We start from the raw sequence: 20,729 nt of genomic DNA on the forward strand, positions 1-20,729 counted from the left end.
TTTTTCTTCACATGCTCTGCACTGTCAAGCCTGCCTGCTCATATTCACACTTCTCCATCAGTCAGAAATATCAGTTTTCAATGTTTGTCTATTTGAATCATAGTCATTCTACAAAGCCCTGGTAAAGTCCTACTCCTTTTAGAAAACATTCTTTAAAAATTTGGAATACTCAGGTAGAATGCCTTTTCCTATCTCTATTCCCACAGCGTATTGAATTACTCGTACGGAACTTACTTCACTCTTTCTGCCTTGTGGCATTGATGTCCGCCCCCATATTGGTTTGTCTTCCACAAACAAGTTTTAAGTTCCCAAGCAGCAGGGATCACACTGTTCATCACCTCTGAATGTTCACAGTGCCTCTACAATTTTTTTCTGCATTGTAAGACTCTAATAATGCATTTTGAGCTAAATTCCTTGTTCCAAATGCTGAAATTTATAGACAAGAAACGCTGGGGTGCAAGAAAAGGGCATTAGCTTAAGCCATCTGTATTAACCAGGATACTTCAGGTCCAAGGGGGGAAAATCAAGCTCAAACTGACTTAAGCAAAAGGGGAATATGGTGGTGTATAGACTAGGAGGCATTTAGGTTAAAGCCATTTCAGGCAAAGTTGTGTTTATGTTTTCAAACACTGGCATGAAGTCTCCATCTTTATCTTCTCTTGACTCCATCTACTTTTGCCTTATTTTCACATTTTTTTAAATGAATCATTTGAAGAAAGACTTACGCAGCCCCAAGCCCACCTCAAGATTTGAGCTTGTAATTCCAGGGAGAATGAGAGCGTTGTTTTCCTAATTGTCTAGAAGAGAACTCGGATTCATCCGCCTAACCTTGACTCATACACTATTACCAGGAGGCCAGATCACAGGAGTAGGATCAGCATCACCTGGACTTCTCTGAACTGATGCTGTTGTTCAGAATGTATGGATTGGGGGGTGTTTTCTCAAAGAAAGACTTGCCATATACACAAAACGGCATATGCTCATTAAAGAATTAGACAGAATTATGGCCAATCCTAGTGCAGCCATGTGCCAGCTCTTTGAAATTATGCTAAGTATTAATCCTCTTTTAAACTCTTCATAAGATTTTTGTGAGGATTAAAAAAGATATTAAATAAAGCACCTAAGATACAGAACATATTCAATACATGCTAATCTTCTTAAGAAACTTCTTACACATATTTCTTAATGTCATGCATATTTAAAATAAGTATTCCTAAAAAAAATCAACAGAAAATAGAAGAAGCAGGAGAAGATGATGAATGGAAGTAGAAAAGCCTCCTGAACACAGTGATGAGAATGTCAGAGACCACATATATATATATTAAACTGCCCTGAAATCTCTTTGGGGGAAAATATATCACTGTGTGAATACAGTTGATAATGGCAAGCATCAGAGCCACCTTAATTGTGTCCTTTGCTACAGGGAAATCCATTGCATCCAAGCATCTTTCATTTATTCATCAAAACTCATGTATCCAAGATACTTCAAGAGAAGTTGGGAACATAAATGGCATTGGGTGTATTAGCATTCAAATAGATCATCACCTCCCTTTTGTTTCCTTTTAATTCTTATATCCATTGCACCATAGGTGACTCTTTAAACTGAAGATGAATTTGTGCAGAAGGTCAAGTATTTAAACAAAGAGCTTGTGTTCACATTAGAAAAACAGGCATCGCTGCTTTGTAAATGGAGTTTAATATTTCTGAAAGGTGTCCCTTGAGGAGCAATCACAATGACCAAAACTCATTTTTAACTATGTGGGCTCACCTAGAAAACTGCACGATGGAGGCAGAGCAGTTCTGACTTCATTCCAGGTCATGATTTACTTGGCTGCTGCAAGCTGCTTCTATTTGTACTTATCAGCCTTGTGTTGCCAACTACCTGTGCCCCGCTCTCAGCTCAGCTCTGATGTGCAACTCCAACCAACTTCATGATAAAATTCTCCGGGCTAACTTTCCTGATTCCTATCACTGATTGAGCTGATTGTTAAATCTGCAGAAACTTAAAGCCTCCTGTTAAACACAGCCTCCACTAAAGCTAAATTATACATACTTACAATCAAGTCAACTATATTGAAAACATCATTAGTCCATTTATAAGACTCACTGCTTTCCAATTATTTTAATTTATTGAAAGCCTGTGTACTCTACAAGGGATTATATGCAAGATGCAGAGGGGACAATATATAGCATTTGCCCTGAAAAAGCTTAGACTATCTTCTAGAGATGCTTTTCGAACTCTGGCTTGGTGCACACCAGAAATGCCATACGTTAATAAGGGAGAAGGTAGGGATGGATCCTACGGTCAAATAGCTTTGGGGATCACTGGATTATACAAAGTAAACTATATTATTTTAATATATTTCATATATACGTGTAAAAGTTACTGTAGAACTTTTGTATTTATACGATAATGTGTTTTAAATTGCCCAAAAGGAAGTACAATAATCAATATTTTCAGATTTAGTCAAATATTAGGACAATTTTTGGCCAGATGCATCTTCTGGAGCTGAGGTTCTATAGGGTGTGAATTTGGGAAATAAAATGCTGCTGGGATAATGTGTGTACTCGTTTTGACAGCCCACTTTTTGTCATTTGCTCTTCAATTTCATGCTGTATGATGGTGGAGAAAGGTCCAAGTCATTCCTGCCCACCCTTCTAACTTTCCTCTTGGTCAGGTCAGCTTCCTGCTAACAGAGGAAAACTGAACTGTTTCCCAAACACTGACAGGCAGGAGTCAACCCCCCAGCAGGGAAAATGACCTCCAGGTGCAGAGAGATGCTTAAAATAGACTCTCGTAAGTAGCCATCCGACACTTCATTGTGAGGTAACAATTCATTCTCTTAAGGTATTTCTTGTAACAATACGTGTCCACAGGGGATTTAGTGTTGGTTAGAAGGACAGGGGGAGTAATGAAAAAGAGTAATTCTACATAAATCAAGCCAGGGGCAAATGAGGGTGATGGACTTCACCAAACAAGGGGCTGGCAACGTTAAATCCTCTGAATTATTTCTTGCTGCACGAGCTTTTGTTGAGAATTTCTCTGAAAAAATTACTGCAGGTTATCACTGTTATCTGTGGATGTTTGAGACATATTTTATCACTAGAGGAGACAACTTTAAAGGTTTGGAAGAAAATTCAGTGGGCAGCCTTACATATCAGGGTTTTGACGAAGCAGTATTTCAGCTTCTTAAGGGAAACCACTTCAGATGTGATGTGATGCCACTTACACTGAATGCAGTGTTCTTTCTGGTGTTACACACCTGCACACGCACACATGCACACACACACACACACACCAGGATTTAAATGCATGGCACAGTGAATTTTAATCTTTTATCAATATTAACATTCTGAGTATAAATAATAGATAATAGTAACTGGTATCAAATACAATAACATTATCAACTTTTCTTCCCCAATACATTCTCCCTTGGAAATCTCACATCATTGTTGCAGAATTCCTTCTTCTGTCATTGTGATGATTAGAATCAAATAGTTTTTTTTCGACCCAGAGCCTTCTCTGAATCTGCTGGCCTGCATTTCTATCTTCCTGCTGGGCAATTCCACCTGGATAATTCCTCAGTAACTCAAACTCAACATGCCTCAACTTAGACTCATTAATCTTCTCTTTCCAAAATACTCCTGTTTTCATATTTACCATTTACAAAAAAGACATAATTTTCTTCACTCCTCCTGCCCCCAAGTCAATCAAGTGCAAAGCCTTTTTCTTTACTTTCCGTATCTCTTGAACTGTTAGATGCTACCTTCACAATCCCATGAAAAAAATCATGAACCAACAAACACATTTGACATAAGAAAACAGAAGCTTTTCTTTGACTTAGGCATATCAACTAATGAGCACTTTTAGACTACTACTATGAACTTGGTCATTACAAATCAGCTGCATGACCTCCGGAAAGTCACACAAACTCTCTGTGTTCCTTTTTCAAGAGGAAAATGAGGCAAAGCAAAAGGAAATTGTAGCTTCATAAGGTGTATGGACGGTCCGAAGAGGTGACATGTGTAGGTTTGCTTTGCAAATCATAAAGCAATAAAAACACAAACAACTCAGCTTTTCTATTCTGTAACCTCGCTAATACCATCGTGTTCAAACCTTGATGATTCCTTTTCTTCTAAAGTAGTGCTAATATTTTAACAGGATTTTCATCCAGGCTCTACGGACTTTTGAGTTACTAAAATTAAGCTTTCATTTGGTTCCCTAGCCAAACTTGTTCTGCTCACCACATGACAGGCCAGTAAACTGGGAGACAAGGTATTGGGGCAAGAAATAATGACTTTATTCAGAAAGCCAGCAGACCGAAAAGATGGCGGACTGATGTCCTAGAGAACCATCTTCCTCAAGTCAGAATTTAGGCTCCTTTTATACTAAAAATGGGAGGAGGTGTGGTTATTGCAAACTTCTTGGTGTCAGAATCCTTTGTTCTTACAGCTGTCCACGTGGGTCAAGTCCTGAGGTCCCTGTAAACCTCCAATAAAACAAATATTATTTTTTAATTCTGCAACTTGTTGTCTTTCTATAAATGGGAAAATGTTAATATGCTTAAATGTCAGAGCCTTGAGGATGGGCTCTCCTGTCTATTTCAGGCTCTAGGCAATGTTCTTTTGCAAGAGGTGCAGAACCAGCCGGACTGAGCACCGGAGACAGAGCCCAGGGTCAAAGCCCCAAGAGCAGAGCTCATATGGAGTCAGATTTGTTCTTTTCTGTTACAATTTTGTTTATTTGCTCACTCAATGACTTCTTTGTCCACATGACTTTCAATAAAGACCACACAAGGCTGAACACTATGTCATGGGCTTGAAATACAGACAGAATCTGAGCCTTCTTATGTGAAAACACAGCGGCTGCACTTGCTGTGGTGAGCTAACACAAGTCACCAGGGAAGGCAAGTCTCCCAACACAGGACCTGACACCACGCAGCTGGTGCTCGCGGACCGTCGGGTACTGTCCCTCCATTACTGCTAATGGCCAAAGCCCACATTTCCTGGCTCCCTGCCCGCTTTTCTCTACATATAAAACACTGTCTTCCTTACACAAACATTTGTTTTCCTGCCTAAACAGCTAAATGTCTATGATACATGCTCATATGTAAGAATATACATCGTGGCCCCACGGATTTCAATGTTGAATGAATAAACATTGGATGAATAAAACTTCCTTAATATCACACTGATGTGAAAATAAATCCTTTTAAAGCTGTTCAAAAGCCCTTAAGGCAGCAGGCTATCTGGGTACCAGGAGGCACCTGGCCTTCATATCAGCATCCATGAAATAGAATAAGCCCTTCCACCTCTTTTCTCTCCCAGGCACTTACATTTTTCCAACCACTCATTTACATTACATTTCCTTTGAATCCGCAAGCGGTTTTCAAAAACAGCTCTTTTGCAGAAAGTAAATTAATCAGCGGACCTGCAGTTTTCACCAGGAGCAACACCACAAGGAACTCCCTGCATTTGTGAGCTCACCAGTGCAGTAACCTCAGTTTCTCTCTCTGTCTCTATCTCTGTGTCTCTCTCCATTTTTCTGTCTTTCTGTCTCTCTCTGTCTCTCTGTCTCTCTCTCTCACACGCAGACAAACAAACACATTCACATTTATGTTCTATTGTGTCTCTGTGTATCCAAGGAAATTGGCTGAGTAAGCCTGTTGGTGATGAATCACTGTGCAACTGCACTGCGAAGTTAAAATAGGATTTAGTTCAAGGATTCTTGCTTTCTTCATATTTGATTAACTGAAACCCACTGCTTCAGTTCCCCATAGTTTCTTCTATAAATATGTGCCCGAAGAACAATAACACTAGTCATAACTTATAACAATCTGCCCCACAGATATCAGAATATACCTCATGTGTAAATTTGGAACATATGAAATTGCTGATGGTCAGCTGGTTTTGACATAGAAATAAGCAACTTCTATGAGTTAACCTAAAAGGACACGCCACAACTTTGTAACTGTTCTCCTTTCCCCTCCACCGGACTGAGCACCCCTTCAGGGTGGGTATTTTGTCCTGTTCCCTTTTGTATGCAAGGCTCTGAGCACAGCGCTTGGTGTAGCATAGGTACTCATGACTGTTTGTGTGGAAATGCCTCTCTCTTAGAGAGTATGCGTGGGGATTATGCTGGGTGATTGACAGAACACTCTTTGGTGTAGATGGGGTGGGGACTACCAGGAAGGGTAACAAGCTGCGAGTAAGACCAAACTTGGGTCAACAGACCAGATCTAGAATCCAGGCTCTACTCATTTCTAGTTCCAAGATCTAAGCAATTTCCTTTAATCTCGCCATCAAATCACAATTCTTACATCTATCAGATTAAATTAATTTATATCAGACATTTTCTGAGCTTATAATCTGGCACACCGTCAAGTTTTCCTGCATTACCTTATTTAATAATCAACCAAATTAGTAAGAAATTATAGTTAATCCCATTTTACAGGTTGGAAGTAAAGTTCAAGGCTATGAAGATAGTAGGGAGTGCTACTGGCTTGGAGTGGCATTTGTCCAGCTTCTAAGTCAGATGCCTAATCATTTAATTATGATTTTCTTCCCAAGGCCTAACTGGCAAAATTGAAATGAGAATCAAGTAAGATGACAAATGCTCAAACACTAGAAAAATTATGAATAGTTACCACTGGTTGTACCCCTATGTTCATGGTCCACATTGGACTCTTACATACATTTTATATTATTTTATATTATTTAAGCTTAAACTATATCCTGATGCCAGTATTCTTTCCACCATTTGATGAATAGACTGAGACTCAGAAAGAAATCACTGCCCATAGTCACCAACTGACATGTCACAGTCTTAAGATCTTAACAACCTATAAAATAGGAATGATGGGAGCGCTGTAATTTTAGGAACTAAATGGCACGTCACATTTGGAAGTTCTGTGTCTTATGCACATGGCGGGATGCACTTGCCATGGTTCTCCCTGTCAGTGTGTCTCATCAGCCAGCAGGCATGCTAGCAAAACCTCCTTAGCTGGAAAAGTATTTATTACAGATGAGTCCTTGTGGGCAATGAACAACTGAATGACACTGGGGATAAGGGGAAGATGATGTGTTTAAATGATGATAATGGCCCAGTTTCTTCTGGTTACAAAAAGAAACTTGAAGCTGAACCTGTTGAAAAACATAGAAAATTTTAAAACTATGAAGTTTTGTTATCAAGTCCAAACTCATTCTGCTCGCTGAACGACAGACCAATAAATTGTGAGATGAGGTGTTGGAGCAAGGAACTGTGACTTTTATTTGGAAAGCCGGCAGACTGAGAAGATGGCTGACCGATATCCTGGAGAACCATCTTCCCCGAGTCAGAATTCAGACTCCTTCTATACCAAAAAGGGTATTGGGTGTGGTTGATTGTTGCAAAATTCTTGGTGTAGGAATTCTTTGCTCTTAGCATCCTTTACTCTTCCAGCTGTCCACGTGGGTCAGGTCATGGTTCCCCTGTAAAACCTCCAACAAAACAAAAATTATTTTCCATTCTGCAACTTGTTATCTTCATATGAGTGTAAAAGTGTTAATATCCTTAAAGGTCAGAGCCTTGAGAACAGGCTGTCCTGTATATTTCAGGCTATAAGCAACATTCTTTTGCAAAAGATACAAAGCCAGCACGACTAAGCCTTGGAAACAGGGCACAGGGTTAGAGCCAAAGGAACAGATCTAACATGGAGTCCAATTTGTTATTTTCTATTACAGTTTGAAGATTGAGCTTAACTGTCTCTTGGGAATTTGTGATTTGGAAGTAGCTGTTTCCAATGTCACTGCTAAAGAAGCAAGAAGAGCGTGGCCAGCAGCACACACTGTAGGGGGCTGTACAAATGGGAGGCACCGGATGCATTCGCCCCCATCCTTTCTACGGCTGCTTGTAAGGGGGCTGTGTCTCTTCCTAGACCTCTTGTCGCTTCCACCTCTCTGCTGTCTTGATAAGCTGTACATTCACGCTCTGTCAGTGCACCCTCCACTCTTGTTTATCCAAAGGCACCTACTTTAACACTCTCTCTCGGATCATTTTCTCACCATTTATATCTGAGAAGCTTTGCACACCCAGGTGTGTGGATAAAACTATTCTCCTCGGTCAGGTAAGACTTAATTTTGTAGATCATGCCGTACTCAGCGCGGCTATCTATTATTTTTGAGTTCTCTTGCTGATCTTTGTGGACAGGTCCTGGGCCCTCCCTGGTCGTCCTAAATACATCTGGATCCCCCTAAGCTCTATGTGGGCTTTCACTGATGCTCTGCCCCACCCAGTCATGTCACTCAACATGCTCAGTCTCAATCCCCTGGATTATTTCTCAGATTTCTTTCCTGTACTCTACACACTGAAAGAGTGGCAGCCTGATCTTCCCGGTTTACTACTGTGTCCTTAGGTCCCAGTCGTATACAACTGACACCAGACTTCCACGAGCACATTGCAAACTTTGTGAATTAAGTTATTTATTTACTTCATGAACAAAATGAGTTTTTCACACATTTACTTCCATCAGAAGAGTTTAACCTCCATAGATGGTGCTCAGTACAGGTGGGTTTAGTAGGCCTAATAACTCTTCTTTTAGGTGAGGATAGGGACTCACCAAGGTCAAATATTTCCCCAAGTTCACAGTCACATTGTTGAAAGGAGACCGGGAATCAGAACTCAAGCCTTCTGCCTTGAATCCAGGGCTCTCCTTCTACTCCAGCCAAGGCAGGCAAGCACATTCATTGCCTTTATATTTAGTCTCCCTTCTAATTTAGGGACCTGTTTTCAGTACTGTACCTGGCAATTTAGGTTGCATTCACGCCTGATATACGTTTCTAAATACATGCAGTAAATTTAAATGAACAAGATGCCTTGCTGAGTGGAAAATCTGGATTATTATGTCTCAAACGCAGATCAGCAAACCATTATATGCACATAAAAATAACCTTGGGGTGGTTAATATGAATAATGCTTTTTATCACCATTAAAGCAAGATTTAGATGTTTAGCCTTTTCTCACATAACAGGCTATTCATTTTAGTGCAGAAAAACTCTTAATAAAAAAGATTAATGAGATAAATAGGTTTCTTTTTATATACAGAATTTTTTCTTCTTTCTGAAATTATGTCTCCTGAAAACTCAGACGTTCTCTTTGCCATAAATTAAAGGCCACTCCTTGGCACAAAAGAGAGGACCAAACAGGTGCATTTAACAAGAGAAGATCTTAAATATTGATCCTATTAAATACTCTTGTCAGAGAACGTTTCCTTATTAACTTGCCAGTAGGTAACATTAAATCTCTGGGAGGTCTCTTTTCCTCTACGTAGTATGTCAGCTGGTAAGCATATCTAAAAATATATATGACCTGGGTTCAGCCAAAAAAAATGGAGCAGTGAAAAATAAAAGGAAGTAGAAAGCTCTCCTTTTTCATTGAAGACTCGAATAAGACAGCAAGTTTGATTCGAATTGGTACAATCTTCTACAAAATTCAAATTACGTGTTCGATGTGAGGCAGAATCCTTGATTGCCAGTAATTCCTTTAGATTTAATTTCTCCTTGGGCGTTAATGCTCAGATCCTTTGGCTTAAGACCACTTGCTTCCTGATAAAAGACAGATGATCTAGAGGAAGAGGCACATAATCTTGGCCAGAATGAGATGTCTTTGTCCCCAGGCCACTCAAGCATAAGTGCATTAAGCACTACTGCTGGCCAGTCTTCAGGATGGTTCCTAGCGATGCCTGCCTCCTGGGAGCGCCCTCCTCCATCGTATTGGGCTGACCTGGGTAACTAGGAATATATAATGGAAATCAGAGGCTATGGCGTTTGAGGCTAGGACATAAAAAAATACTGTGCCTTTTTTCTTGCTCTCTCAGATCATTCTCACCAGGAAAAGCCAGTCACCATGTCATGAGGATGCTTAGAGAGCACTTGGGTTCATACAGTGAGGAGCCAAGGCCCCCTGCCAACAGCCACGTGAGGCGTCATCTTGGGTGTGCGTTCTCCAGCCCCAGTCCACTCTCCAGATGACTGGAGACCAGGTCAACATCTTGACTGCAACCACATGAGGGACCCTGGGTCAGAAATACTCAGTTTACCTTCTCTCAGATTCCTGATGCCCAGAAACTGTGAAGTAGTAAATGTCTACCATTGGAGCCACTAATATAACCATTTACAGGGCACTTTTGTTACTAAACCCTCACTTTTGAAAGAGCATAGAATCACTATTATTACCCATTGCTGTAAATCAAGAAATAAGCCCGAAAGGCTCGTTGAGTGACCCGATGCCACATGGCTTTTATATGGTAGAGTGAGAACCCAAACTCAGGTCTAGAGAAATCTAAAATTATTATTTTTTTTTCTATCAAATCAAATTAAAAGATTTCATACTCAAAGCTCAATTCAAGCAGTTAACACATAGACAAACAAAGCAATCTGACTGAACTCTCAGGTCCGACTCCCGTGTACTTCCTAGTATCCTGCAGGAAGGAGACATCAGGGCTCCTCAAGGCAGGAACTCATTCTCCCAGATGCCTGGAGTCCAACCTGAGGACAGACCACATCCAAAGTGCAGTCAGTGTGAGCGAAAGGAGGGGTGAACAAAGGCACAGCCCCTTTGCCTCAATTGAAGACTATGCTGCAGGTCCAAACCTGCCCCAAAACTGTCTGCAAGCTGAGCTAAGACCCTTGCTGGACTATCACTGTAGTTCAGCTTCTTGTTCTGGTCCCCCTGCTTTCATCTCCTCAATGTTGGTGTTTGTAAGAGCACTTTTCAACAAGCTGCCCGCAAACAAAGTCCTATTTCAGTCTTTCTTAGATATACGTTACAGTCTGTCCTACTTCTCAGCTCATTGCCTTATTGTTGAAATGACTGAGCCAGCCTAGAGATTTTGAAGATACTGATGCTCGTGGGATAGTCCCTGAACCGGCACAGTAGTGTCATACGAGAAACAGAGAGAAATACATATTCTCTGACCTACCCCAGTCCTGTTGAACCAGAATCATGAGAGGTGGAGACCCAGTTTGCCTGTTCAATAGACCATCCATGTGCTTCTCACGCACCATAAAGTGTGACAACCATTGGTGTAAGATTTATTCCAGCTTTTAAACAACTTGGCCTTGTGTTACTGTCATATAAGTGTCCTTCAGCAGGTTGGTCCAGTCCCAGTAGCATTAGATCACATCTAATTTGAGTTCTAAACATTATAAAATCAGGTTGCAATTGAGCAGTTGTTGTGTGTAGGCAATGGGCACCAGATTCTAAATGTTTGCAACATTGCAATAAATACAAGTTTATTCTGATCAGGCTGGTGGATACAAAAGGGTATAAACTTTTGAGTCAGGAGTGGCTAGTTTGTAATACCATCTTCACAATTATCATGATGTATAAGCTTTCAGAAGTCATTTCAACTCTCCGAGTTGCAATTTTCTCATCTGTATAATGGGTTTATGTGTTCATGCACTGACTACAGAATTGCAGCTAAGATTAAATAATATAATCTGAGAAATAAAAAATCTTGGGGTCATATAGCTTATGGGGTCTGGCAATTTGCACTCTATAAATAAAGACAAGACGTACGCATGTGTGACTATAATCACCAATGCTTATATGTATTGAGTGATTAGTAGGTCTAGATGACTAACAACAGTGTATAATGTATTTGTCTCATTTGATTTCTTATAAAGAAAGCATGGTTTATGTGGAGGGAGAGGAATTGATTACAAAGCTCATACTTGTCAGATCTACTAATTCAACATACAGAATTTATTTGCAGAGTCATAGTTGAGTCACTGTTCTCTAGTGCCTTTCTCATCCTTCTAAACTAAGGAGTTTAATTTATTGATGATAACTGAGAATACTAATAGTTAACACTTTCATAGCATTTACAATATATATAAGAGGCTGTTCCAGGTATGTGCATGTGTTTGTGTGGGTATAAATAAACAATATAATATAATTATAATTAAATATGTATAACATTAAGTGTTAATGTTAGCCTACATTCATAGATGGGAAAAAATAGAGCACAGAGAGATTAAGTAACCTACCCAAGGTCACACAGCATTGTAAGAAGAAGAGCTGAGATTCGAACCTCAGTAGGCTTGTTGAGTGTCACCGTTGTGAAATACTGCCTCTCGGAGATAACACATTGCTGACATTATCCCAGATAAATGTACAGGCATTGGCATTTTATTGGTTATCACCTTGGTGCAGGGTAAACTGACCATTTGATCCTGATGTGACAGGTTGAAATACTGTGAGTAAGGCTCTCAAACACTTTCAGTGTTTGTCCAAAATCAGGAAGGTGGTATCATGGTGAACATGATCAGCTGAACCACGAGTGGGAATTTGCATAAGAAAGTACAATAATAATGATAAAGTACCCCAAATTCTGAGGTCTTGGGACATAGTCCAGTTGATCTGAACCCCACCCACTAAGTAATCATGAAGGTGGATGTGATAAATATCTTTCATTGTTTATCTTTTATGCTCGGCTGACCAAGTCTTTTCAAATTCCTTTTCGTATTTGGATGGTTTCTCACATTAAGAGGTAGAGCCTTCTGCCAACCAAAAGCAACAGCAATAATCACAGTAACCTGGTTTCTCAGATCCCTTTGCTGTGGAGGTGCCAGACTCTGACCTAGGTTCAGCCAATCTGATGACTCATGCCAGAGAATGATGAGGAGGAGAGAAACACGAAGCAGTGTCCACTAATGGGAAGAGCGTCCTTTGGCCAGAGTGTCAGAAGGGGCAGTTGTAATTATAGTTCTTCCTAGCCTCTCTTAAATGTGGTCAGCAGCAAAGAGTCGGTGATGATGACAGTGGTGGTTGCGCCACCCTAGTTCCCCAACGTGTGGGGCTTTGTTCCTTGGCTTCATCGTGCTGACTGGTGGTATTCAGCACTGTTTCTCTACTCCTCCTGGAGGTCCTACAGGTTCCCTCGTGCCTTTAATAACTGCTTTCTGTTTGAACTAGCTGGGGTCCTGTGCCACTTCACTACTGCTAAGTAGTGAAACCCTCCAAATTTAGTGGTTTAAAACAGTATTTTGCTCTTTCTCAGAGTTCAGGCTGGGCTCAGATGATAGGTTGCTCCCCTGGATTTTCCTGGGGTCACTTTTGTGGCTGCACTCATTTGAGAACTTGAGTTCAAGTGGATGTTCCAAGATGGCCCACGTATTTCTGGCAGTTAGCTGGAGCTCTTGGCTGGATGGAGCATCTAGCCCTTAAGACCTCTTAAGGCCAAATCTCAGAAGTCACAACCATTGCCTCTCCTATTTCTACTGAAAGCCGTTGGTGAGTTTTGAAGTCAAATCTTGAGTATTTTATGGTCTGAGTAGGGAAACATACTCTTAAAATTAATTATAAACAGTGAAACTGTGTGTGATAGAAGTAAATATTAAGAATGACAAGAGTACAAGAAATAGTGGAGAGGATCTGAGGAAGACAAGGAAACTTGAAACTGAAAGGTGTGTGTATGTGTAGAGAGACCTGGAAGGAGGTCATTATAAACATCCCTGCTTTGCTGGAGTGGAAATGATGTGGGAGGCTGCAGGAGGTGTAGCTGGAGGAAAAAGCAAAAGCAGGCTCACAAGGGTCCTTCAGAGTCAGGCAAAGGAGTCGTGTTCTATCTTACAGGCAGTGGGTGGACAACGAGAAATTTTAATCAGTGGTGAAAACTGGTGACATGTCTGCTTTAGGATGATCACTCTGGCAACCATGAGGAAGAGTGATGGAGGAGTGATCTGAAAGCAGGAAGACCTTTCATACCCTGGGGCTAGCCCAAGGGCATCTGAGAGCCTCTGACAACGTGTGTCTCTGGTTTTCCTTATATCAAATTTTCACCCTGAAACACTGCCCACTGAAATATCATTAAGGGACTCCCATGCATATTAAATAACTCACAGTTGGAAATGCCTGGATATTTTAAGGTAGTCTATTTGATTTGCCTTTTTCTAGTCTGCAATAAAATAAAAAATAAATGGCTCCTAACCTGTGCCTCCAGCACTCCCTCTATACAAACCCATCTCACTTTAGACTATTAGGTCAAACTGACTTCTATTCAAAGGCTAATTCTGAACTGAAGCCTGAATCTACATTTCTTGACAATACAGGAAAAATATTCCCTGTGTAGGTCTGAATTTGTCACCCATAGTCTTGTGTATTCTATCATTCTTACTGCCTATTCCTTTACTATATGGTGTGAATCATTATTGGTAATTACACATTTATCAGATTTATTTATGGTCTGTTACCACCAAACAGGGTGCCCCAGGAGCATCAGGCATACCTCTCTCACTTGTGATAATCACGTTGCTTTGCACAGTGACTGTCACATAAGTAGCAACAAATCGCTAGGTATTAGATAAATAAGACACGAGGCTTCAATGTACAGCACAGGGAATGTAACCAACGTTTATAATAACACTAAATGGAGTAGAATCTATAAACATATCCAGTCACTATTTTGTACACCTTAAACTAATGTAACATTGTTAATCAACTATATGTCAATAAAATAAATACATGCATTAAAAATTGATGGATATGCAAACATGATGGGATGGGTAAAATACCTTATTTTGTGTAAGTCCCATCTAGCAGAGAAAGCTACATGATGGCCATGTAACCCTGTGTTGTAAAAGCTAAGCCTGGAGAGATGTTGTAATGTAGTGCTAGGAGCAAGGTCTCTGAAATCTACGAGACTAGGATTCAAAACTCAGAATCTGCATGGATGGTTGTGTAACTTCAGACAAAGTGTATTAGTTTCCTGTGGCTGCCATAACAAATTTACCGGAAACTGGACAGCTTAAAGCAACAGAAGTGTATTCTCTTACAGTTCTGGAGATTAGAAGTCGGAAATCAAGGTGCCTACAGGGCCACATTCCCTCCAAATGTTCTAGGAGATAACGCCTCCTTTAATGTACCTGATTGTGATTGGTCCGGCATTCCTTGGCTCATGGCAGCATAAATCCAAATTCTGCCTCTGCCACCTCAGTCTCCATGTGGATGTCATGTGTGTCTGTGTGCATTAGTCCTGTTTTCCAAAGAAACAGAACCAATGGGAGTTATAGCCCTTTATCTATCTGTCTATCTATCTACCTATCCATCTATCTACCTGGAATTGGTTAAGAAATGAGAAATCTCAAGACCTACGGGCGGCAAGCTGCAGACCCGGAAGAGCCAGTGGTATAGTTTCAGATAAAATCTGAAGGTCTGAAGCCTAGGAGAATGGATGCTGTCTGTTCCAGTCTCAGTCAGAGTCCAAAGACAGGAAAAACCAATCTCCTAGCTCAAAGACAATTTGGTAGACAGAGTGAACTCTCTTTTTTCTATTTAGACTTTCAATGGATTGCATGAGGGTCATCTATGTAGGGGAGAGCAATCTGCTTTACTCAGTCAATCCATTCAAATGTTTATCTCATCAGAAACACCCTCAAGATACATTAAAAATAATGTTTTAACAAATATTGGCCACCCCATGGCTCAGTCAAGCTGATACATAAAATTAACCATCATTCTGTGTCCTCTCCTTTTCTCTCTTTTATAAGGACACTTTCATTTGACTCAAGGCCCACTCTAATTATTTATGGCCTCATCTTGATCCTCACTTAATTATATCTGTAAAGACCCTATTTCCATGTAAGGTCAAGTTCACAGGTAAGAGAGGTTAGGACTTGGACTTACCTTTTTTGAGAACACAATTGAATTTATTACTATACTAGTTTTCTTTAGGGTCAACATAATAAAATACCATAAATTTGGATGGTTTAAACAACAGAAATTATTTTCTCACAATTCTCAATGCTAGATATTTCCAGAGGAGGTGGTCCTACCCTTTGGAAACTTAGAAGAGATGGCCTTACCTTTTGGCTCATTCTTTATTTTTTTGAAGTGTAACACCTTTGCAGCTAGATCACTCTACTGGGTCATCCCATAGACTCACCGAAGTCTGACAGCCTTCCTATATTGTGTCCCAACTCTGTTTCCTGAAATCCAGGCTGCCACTGTTTCTTTTGGTATAACTCCATCTCTATTCCTGTCTTCTGCTGAAATGCTTGAGTAGATCCATGAGTCACATCCATAATCTCCTCATCAAATTATTTTTTTCCAGCCATACTCTTGCCATTCTCCAGAACACATTTATTTTTTCATTTTTTGTAAGATAGATAGACTGAAAGGCTCCAAATCTTCAAGTTCTGGTTTGTTTTTGCTTAACAACCCCTTCAAGTATCCCTCTCTTCTCATAAATTCTTGGACATGGTATGGAGAAACCAGTCTAAGCCTTCAATATTTTACTTAGACATAAACATACAAGTGTATCACTTACAATTTATACTTTCCTCAAAACACTAGATTTCAATTTGGTCAAGGTCTTTGCCACTTTTGTAACAAAGATTACCTTTCTTTTAGTTTCCAATAATATGTTCCCCCGTTTCTGAATGCACCAGAATCCATTTAAGATCCATTTTCCCGCCAACAATTGCTTCTGGTCTTTTTCTAGCAGGCACCTCAACACTCTTTTGGTGTCCATTTATCACTCAGTGCCAAAGGCACGCTCACATTTTTAGATATTTGTTACAATAGCACCTGACTTCTCCGTACCAAAATCTGTGTTCATTTGCTAGAGCTGCCACAACAAAATTCTAAGCCAGGTTATTGAGGGGCACTCAGAATGATTCTCTCAAATAAAGGTCACCAACTTAATTGTTTTATGAAGTCCCAATATTTGGGTCCAAACCATAGGTCATTGAATCACAAAGCCCTGAATTTAGATCTCTTTGTGGTGGTCTCCAGGGAAAATGACAATTAGTACTCTGGATTCCCACATCACACAACCGACCTTGCATACCTGCTGTGAAAGAGATGGTCCTCTCTTCTGCAAACAAGAGGTAAATAATCTTTAACAAGCCCAATCTCTCCTCTCTTTCTCATGGATCTGTTTAGTGCCTGCCAGCAATGAATCGTGGCCGATTTTAGTGTGGGAGACACATCCAGCTCCTATCAGTTTGAATAAGACAATTGGTCGCTGTCTCAAGGTAACTTACACTACAGAGGGAGGAAGTAAGTGATGAATATTTAAAGAAATGAATTCAGTTTGTGATAAGAGTAGGGATGCTAAGGATGATGGTATGAAGAATATATTGGGCTGGAGTGGAGGGAAAAAAAAGAGTTATTTCAGACTAAGTGGCCAGGAAACCTGTCTGAGGGAGACACTTGAATTGAAATTTGAATAATGAAAAGTTACCGTGTAAGAGCAAAAGTGAAGGAAATATTTCATATGAATAGAATAATAAGTTCAGACTCTGAGACAGGAAAATTGTGTCATGTTCTAGTAAATAATAAAAAAAAAATAAAAAAATAAATAAATAATGGATAGTATGATTCTAGTGCGTGACTGAGGGACAAAATGGGGTTGGAGAGATGATAAGAGTCTAGAGACCTATTTTTAAAAGATGGCAATATATTCCAGATTAAAGAAAAAAACCAAAAACAATTAAAAGATGTTAAGCCAGGGAGTGACTGAATCTAAAATACATTTTTCAAAAGATACTGTCTGCTTGCCGTCTGTGTGAAAAACTGCAACTTCTAGCTCTGGCCACAGTGAAGTAAACTCACCACAGCTGATCTCTTCTAATGATTACACAGGAACTCTGTATAAAATATAAAACAACAACAAAACAACAAACAAACAAAATAACTATCTGGAAACCCTGATAAGTAAACAAAGTAGAAAAGTGTGGAGAAAAGTCAGAATTTAGAGAGCAGTTAGTACAGAGGTGAAATTACTTTTCTTCTCACTCCTATGGCTTTTTCCCAAAGCAGGCTCAAGCCACAGGACCTCACATCCATGTCATTTGAGTCCCAGAAAGAGCAGGGAGGGCACAGAAAAAGGTTTTGAGTAAATAACAACTAGAAACGGTCCATATATCATGAAAGATATAAATTTGCAGATTCAAAGATTCAGTGAATCCTGAAGAGGATAAATAAAAAGAAAACAGTAACTAGACATAGTAATTAGCCCTTTTGAAAATTAAAGAATTAAAAAAAAAGCTATTTAAAGCAACATATAATACATTATATCATGTAGGGAAACCATGTATTAAAACTATGGATATCTCATCAGAAACTATGGAAAACAAAAGAGAGTGGAACAGCATTTTAAAATGCTAAAGGAAAAGAACCATCCACTCAGAATTGCATTTCTGGTGGGAATATCCTGCAGAAATGATCACAAATTAGAAGAATTCTTAGATGAATGACAATTCAGAAAATTAATTTCCAGAAGACCTGATCTAAAAGAAATGATACAATACTGTCTTTAGATTGAAGTGAAATAATACCACAGGGAAACTTGGAGCTTCAGAAATAAAGGCAAAGACAGCAATTTATGTGGATAACTTGTTTAAAGGTCTAGTTTGATCCCCTGAAATCCTTTAAAAGTTGCATAACTGCTGAAAGCAACAATGATAACGTTGTTTGGTGGAGCATTCAATGTAGATGACACTCTACACATGACACTGTAACATAAATATCAATGAGGAAGAGTGAACCATATTCATATGATTGTAAAACTTCTGTTCTTTCTTGAAATGATAAAACAATAACTTTATATAAACACAAAGCTTAATCCCTACAGCAACAACAGAAAATAAATAAGTAAATGTATAAAATAAATTCAACAAGATATAGACAAAAAAAACCCCAAAGGATAAAAATTAGCTAATTAAAAGGAGAGCAGAAAAAGGAGAATGGAGAAACAAAATTCAGAAAGGACAAACAGAAAACCAGTAATAAAAGGGCAAATCTAAGCCCAATCTTATCAATATCACAGTAAAGGTAAATGGCCTAAACACAGCAATTGAAAGCCATAGATTTTCAGGTAGCATACAAAAGGAAGATTTAACCATATATTTTCTACAGATAAGTTTACTTTGAACATAAAGATGCACATAGAATATTTTAAATAATGGTAAACATGATATTATTAAAAATGAACCAAAAGAAAGCGTGGATGGCAATATTAATATCAGGGAAAGCAAACTTCAGTACAAAAAAAGACGATCAGGCATGGAGAGAAAAATTACATAATAATATAACAGTCACTTTACCAAGAAGATTTAAAATTTGTAAATCTGTATGCACCTAAAAAGAGAGTTTTAGTACATGAAGTAAAACCTGATAAAACTGAGGTAGATATAAGCAAATCCAATAATTTTAGTTGGAAACTTCAACGTTCCTTGTTCAATAATCTATAGAAAATGTAGACAGAAAATTGATAAGGACATAAAAGAGCAGAACAGCCCTTACAGCAGATCTGACTTATTTGATACTAATAGACGAATTCACCCAACAACAGCAGGATACACAAGTTTTAAGTGTGCACTGAACAGTCATCAAGATAGAACATATTCTTAGTCATACAATAAAACTTAGCAAATTAAATGGTAGAAAAATCCAAAGTATTGTTTGTTATACCAAAGCAATTAAAATTGAAATCAGTAGCAGAAAGATATCTTAAAAATCTAGAAATATTTGAAAATGAAATACACTTCTAAAAAATCCATAAGTTGAGACAAACTGAAAGGGAAGTTGGAAAATATTTTGACTGAATGAAAATTGGGTGGGATACTGTCAAGGCAATGCTTAAGGAGAAATTTATAGCATTGTATATGTCTATTAGAATAAAAACAAAATTTAAAATCAGTAATGTTATCTTTCCCCTAAAAATTAAAAATAGATAAATAAATAAACTTAAAATGTAAGAACAAATTAAATCAAAAGCAGAAAAAATAAGATAAATAAAAATAATAAAGGAATTCAATTACATTGAAATCAGAAAAGCTGAAAAAAAGACAATGAAAGCAAAGATGTTTCTTTGAAAATATCAACAAAGTAATACACATTTAGGAATAATTTCATACATCTTTATAGCTATAAATGCATTGTTTTAAATAGACCGTATCTATAAAGACACAAGAAGGATTCACTAAGTAATCTAGAATAATCATATATCGAGTAACACATTTTAATTCTTATTTTTATAATTTTCAGAAGGAAAACCTCAGTTCCAGATGGCTGTACTGGTGGTTCCTACCAGACATGTGAGAAAGAAATAACACCAATACAATACAAACTCTTCCAGAAAATAAAACATGTGTTCCCACTCTGAATTTAATTTATACATCCAGAAAGATCTAAATCAGAGTCAAAAATCATAAGAACACTACATATCAGTATTCTTTATGAACACAGGTATAAAAGCAATGGGCAGAATATTAACAAATCAAATACAGAAATATACTAAAAATAATGCATTGTGATCAATTAATGGTTAATATTAAGAAAGCAGAGCAGATTCACCATTTGAAAATCGAGTAATGTACTTCACCATGCTAGCATATAAATAAATGAGAATATCTCAACAGATGCAATGAAGGTATTTGACAAAACATAACATCCATTCATAGTGAAAAATCTTTCACAAAAAGAAGCCGAAGGGAACGTTAATAGCTCTATATTTAATGGTGAAAGACAATACTCTTTTCCTGAAGAGATGTTTGTTCTCAATAGTCTAATTCATTATTCAGCTGGAAGTCTGAGACAGTGCGAAAAAGCCAATAATTAAATAAACAGATAGATAATTAGATAATAGAGTTAGGTAAGTGATAAGTAGGTAGATAGACAGACAGACAGACAGACAGATAGGGTATAAATAAAACTTTATTTATTTTATTATTTATGTATTTAT

Source organism: Vicugna pacos, chromosome 2 (assembly GCF_048564905.1).
Source record: "Vicugna pacos chromosome 2, VicPac4, whole genome shotgun sequence".
Taxonomy (NCBI): Eukaryota; Metazoa; Chordata; class Mammalia; order Artiodactyla; family Camelidae; genus Vicugna; species Vicugna pacos.